At 43.3% G+C, this 4978-nt stretch overlaps 1 protein-coding gene across 4 annotated transcripts in view; it reads right to left on the bottom strand.

The window, feature by feature from the left end:
- PRELID2 (PRELI domain containing 2) overlaps positions 1-4567 on the bottom strand; it is an 83008-nt gene extending 78441 nt beyond the window's left edge. For 2 of the 4 annotated variants that reach the window (XR_006679546.1, XM_045284860.1), the window contains exon 1: positions 4543-4567. The gene's annotated coding sequence lies outside the window, so the exon portion shown is untranslated. The remainder of the gene's footprint in view (positions 1-4542) is intronic. The other 2 variants (XM_045284861.1, XM_030888832.2) reach the window with 2 other exon arrangements.
- Between the last annotated feature and the right edge of the window lie 411 nt (positions 4568-4978).

The following is a 4978-nucleotide window of genomic DNA, read 5'->3' as shown; positions in this document are numbered from 1 at the left end:
ATGTGGAAAGTTAGTTATAAATACATGGTAATGTGGAAAGTTAGTTATAAATACATGGTAATGTGCAAAGTTAGCAATTGGGTCCATACCAACTCACAGTGACCCATTTGTGCTGAGTAGCACTCCACTCCACCAGCTTTTCAAAGCAGTGGTCTTTTGTAAGCAGATTGCCAAACCCTTCTTCCGAGGCACCTCTGGGCCAGTTCTGACCACCAAACCGCTGGGGTAGTAATCAAGGCTTTGAACCCTTTCCACCACCCAGAGTCTGCATAGGAAGATTCAAGGACTACAGTATGAAAGAAGTTGACCATGCCATCGCCATCTAGACACAGTGATGCAAAGTTTTCAGGTTCTGATTCATTTATAAGCTAGCCAGGTAATCCTAAATGCTATAAACTCAAACACTTCATATTTTTACATAATCTATAACATCTGTCTACTGAGCCCAAGGGTCTTGATTTAAATGACACTAGAAATTCTCCAGCTATTCTTCATTTGAGAGTTGTTGTTGTCTTTAACCATCGTGCCAGGCAGGAGCCACGGTAGCCAACAGCTATGCACTCGGCTGTTAACGGCAAGGTCAGCATCTGGAAACCTCCGGCCTATCTGCAGGGACAGAGGAGACTTTCTACTCTCTCTCATTGCTATCAAGTCAATGGGGACTCATTGCAACCCCTGAGGGGTTCCAAGGCTATAACTGTATATGGGAGTAGAAAGCCCAGTCTTTCTCCCTGTGACCAGCTGGTGGTTTCGAACTGCCAACCAGGCAAATTACAGCCCAACTCGTAACCACTACGCCACAGGGTTCCATCCCATGAGGAAGAGTTAGAGTCCAGGAAATCCACATGGACAGTGCTGCCCTGCCCTATAGGGTCCCTGTGAGTCAGAACTGACTTAACGGCAGTGAGTTTAGGAGTTGATTTATCGTGTCAGGCACTGTCCCACATACTAACAATACAGCAAGAAGCCAAAGTTCTTGCCTCATAGTGTTTATACTGTAGTTGGGGAAACAGCCAACAGGCAAATATGTCGGGGGTACTCAGGAGAAAAATATGAGAGGCCTTCAAAAAGTTTGTTGAAAAACTGTACCTTTTCATTCCATGTTTCCAAGAACAAGCAGGCTCTGGGATAATGAGTGACAAGGAGGGCCACCTAAGATACACTGCTTATAAATAACAAAAGTAAAATGGAAATCTGCTTAGCCAAACACAAGAAATCTTGAACTATTTAGACTAGTAAAATCATTTGCAAAATTTTGGTGCACATCTACAAAATTTTGGTGCACTGAACAGACATGAGCCTCAAATTTCCATACAAGAGAGAAAAAAGAGTCATTAGTCTTAGGGGTCTGGTTACAATAACTAAATACCATGACATGAAAGGCACATCATTGTCTTTTCTTTTTTTTTTTTTAATGAAAGACTTCTTATACTGAAGCTCCCCCTACCTGGCATTACTTGAAATGATCTGACGCCACCTTGTGGTAACTTGCATATTTATAATTTAATTCATGTCCACTTCTTTCAAGTCTACTAACAAGGTGTTGGGAGAGGGACAAGGGCTCAGAAAGGGTCACCAGAAGTAAGAGCAACTTTGGACAGCAAGAAGCAAGTGACCATGTTTTCCTTGGCATCTTTGCAAACCCAGCGTGGCTGTGGAACTGATCAAGGAAGAGCAGGATCAAATGCATCAAACAGGACTGCGCACCTACTGTGTCCAGGCAGAATGCTGTGTAAAAGGCTCCTATGCATGTATCTGATCTGTTGGTTCTGATTCGGTCCCTCACTCAGGGTGATCCCATGTGCAATGGAAAGTATGCAGCGCAGCCCCGTATGATCCCAGGTGATCCATAGGGTTATCAGAATTAGATCACCAGGCCTCTCTTCCTAGTCTATCTTAATCTAGAAACTCCACTGAACTGTATTTTGTTTCACAGCAACACATAAGCTACACTGACCAACGAGGGTGGTGGCTGCACATGACAGAAACATTGGCGGGAATGGAACCTGGGTCCCTGCATGGGAGGGGAGGTTACCACAGACCAGTCATGCCCACCAAGCTCACTTAGTCCACACAAAAACAAGTGGACCTTAAGATAAGATGATAATGCTGCAGACAGGAAAATTCCAACACTGGAATTTTCTAGTCCCTCCACCACACTAACGGGGATCTCAAGGAAGCAAAAGGGGTCTTGAGAAGCCCATGAAAAATCCTGTCCTTCCTTGAAGTTGGTTCAGGGCATCAGAAATTGTGTTGGCATAAGAATTACCACATTGGCTGTGTGTATACACCATGTGTGTTGTACTTTGGGGGGGTGGGGGCGGTTATGAAGAAAATTTAAAGTGTAATTTTACTCCATTTTGACCTTATACTTTTATTCTTTCATAATTTTTAAAATCAAACCACATAAATGAATTTGTCATCCTTCCCTGAAGGCAGTGGTTTTCAACCTTCCTAATGCTGCAACCTTTAATTCAGGTCCTCATGTGTGGTGACCCCCAACCATAAAATGATTTTCATTGCTACTTCTTAACAATCATTTTGCTACTGTTATGAATCGGGCGACCTCTGTGAAAGGGTCATTTGACCCCCAAAGGGGTCAAGACCCACAGGTTGAACACCGCTGCTGCGCAAAGGTGTACATGTATTATAACTGCCGCTGTTTGGGTTGCATGTGTGTAAAGAGGTTCTTTTTTAAAAATCGCCATGGGGTCAATTCTGACCCTCAGCAACCTCATGTGTGTTTCACAGTAGAACTGTGCTGCTCTGGATTCACAATGGCTGTGACCTTGCAGGGCTTCTTCTGGGGTGCTTTTAGTGGATTCAAAGCAAGTTTTGTAGTAGCAACTGGGCACTTAACCATTTAAGCCACCGGGGGCTCCATGCAAAGGTCTAACATGCGCAAAATGGAGGCTGCCCTTGGCGTTCCTTTATCTTTTGCATAATAAAACAGAAGCCATGGCTATGAAAAGTGAGAGACCAGGCTTCCTGAAGATAGGGTATTTGCCGTTCTTATTTACCAGGGGAAAGCAGCTACAAACTTTCAGAAAGGCTACACTTGAGTAAAGAGATATTAAAGTATCAACACCTCACACCTCCAAAGGCTAGGAAGTCAAGGCCCGCCTTTTCTGTCCCTTCAAAAGGGGTCAATAACTTCCCAAGGGGTCACTGTCCGCCAGCTGTCAATTGGGGTCATCTAAGGGAGGGCAGAAAGACACTTGAGCTGGCAGATGTTTCTGATTATATTCTTAAAGAATATACTGGTACCAAAGGACCTACAATGAGTCTATTATTATTATTATCACCAGCATATCGGTTTTACAACCACGAAGGGTATCTTTGCTATCCAGGTTTGCTATCCGGGTTCCAGACATGTGCATGCAAAGAGAGGGGGCAGCCAAAAAGAGATTCGGTATGCAGCTAAACCAATAAATCACTCAGACTGTGCTAAATTCCTTTCATGATACACAAGCAGTAGTCTCTTGCAGAATGAAAGTTGGTGTTATAACAAAATCAAATCTATTCATCAGAGTCAATGACCAAGGAGTAAAAATGTTTAAGTAGACAGATATTTTGAAAGGCTGTTCATTAATCGCTCAGAAGAGCGGGGTGATGACGTAGAAAGAACAAAGGACAAGGAGCCAAGACATCCAGACTGAGATGCTGCCATCTCTGAAGCAGGGTAGGGTACCCGCAGATGATCCTCATAGGTCCTTCTGATCAGGACAGCCTAAGATTCTAAATGAAGGCTAGCCAATGTCACATTGGTGTCTCTCTTTCAAAAGTGTTCTAATAATCTACAGTGGCATAAAAGGCCCTTTTGAAAAGGATAGTTTATATTTGTGACGCAAAGTTACACTTCCTAATTTCAACATTAAATGCATACACCCAGGGCATCTGTAGACATCAAGCCTATAAAACAAACCATGATCAGAGTCATGTCAAAGTACTGTGGTTTCGAAAAGAAGTCCAGGTGGTGCTCTGGACTGGGCACTGGGCTTCTAAGGACAACATCAGTGCTCAAACCCACCTCTCTCTCCTTGGCAGAAAGATGAGTTGTCTACTCCCACAAAGATAGACAATCTTGAAAACCCTAAGTAGCCCTTTAGCAAACAGTGGAACTACCCCCAAAAGGTTTCCAAAGCTGAACTCTTCACAGATGCAGACTGCTTCTTCTGTCTCTCCCAGACTGGCTGATGGGTTAGGTCTGCTGGCCTTTTGATTGACAGCCGGGAGCGTTAACCCCTGCACCACCAGGGTTCTTCTGGATTGGATCCTAGACTGGAAGTTTTAACAAGTGTTGATTCATCTCTTTGGAAGCAAACCCAGCTATCATTTATTGAATACTTAGATGGTGTCAGATATTTTGCTTGGTATGCCTCACTTTCTTCATCTTTAACATCAAAGAGATGTTAAAAAAATGAAAGAAAATAACTTTACAGAAAGCATGATGCATGGTATTGGTACTTGCTAGTTGGGTTTGCTTTTAAGGAGCAAATCAACATAGTTAGAGACTTGAAATGTCAAGATTTAAGTCTTTACCTTGCAGTTTACTGTATCGTGCTGCAGCATTAAGTATAGTGCTCACATCCACTGCAGAATTTGTATGATTCAAGGACTCCTGGCAGATGAGGTAGCTGAAGCACATTGTTATGATTGTTGTTGGATGCCACTGAGTCAGTCCCAACTCTTACTGATCCTATGTTCAACACAAGGAAACACTGTCCGCTCTGGGGCAGTACTTGTAATCATAGCGATGTCTGAGCCCCTTGTTAAAGCCATTCTGTCAATCCATCTGGTTTAAGGTTATCCTTTTTGGCTTACCCTCTACCTCATCAAGTATGATGTCCTTCTCCAGGGACTAGATTCTCCTAATAACAAGTCCAAAGGACATGGGACGAAGTCATCATCCTTACTTCTAAAGTACCTTTTGGCTGTATTTCTTCCAAGATAGATGTGTCCATGCGTCTGGCAGTCT

The sequence above is a fragment of the Echinops telfairi genome, unplaced genomic scaffold (genome assembly GCF_000313985.2).
Source record: "Echinops telfairi isolate 266 unplaced genomic scaffold, ASM31398v2 ScPeMD7_7469;HRSCAF=8507_0, whole genome shotgun sequence".
In the NCBI taxonomy this organism is placed as follows: Eukaryota; Metazoa; Chordata; class Mammalia; order Afrosoricida; family Tenrecidae; genus Echinops; species Echinops telfairi.
This window is presented reverse-complemented; position numbering and strand designations above follow the sequence as displayed.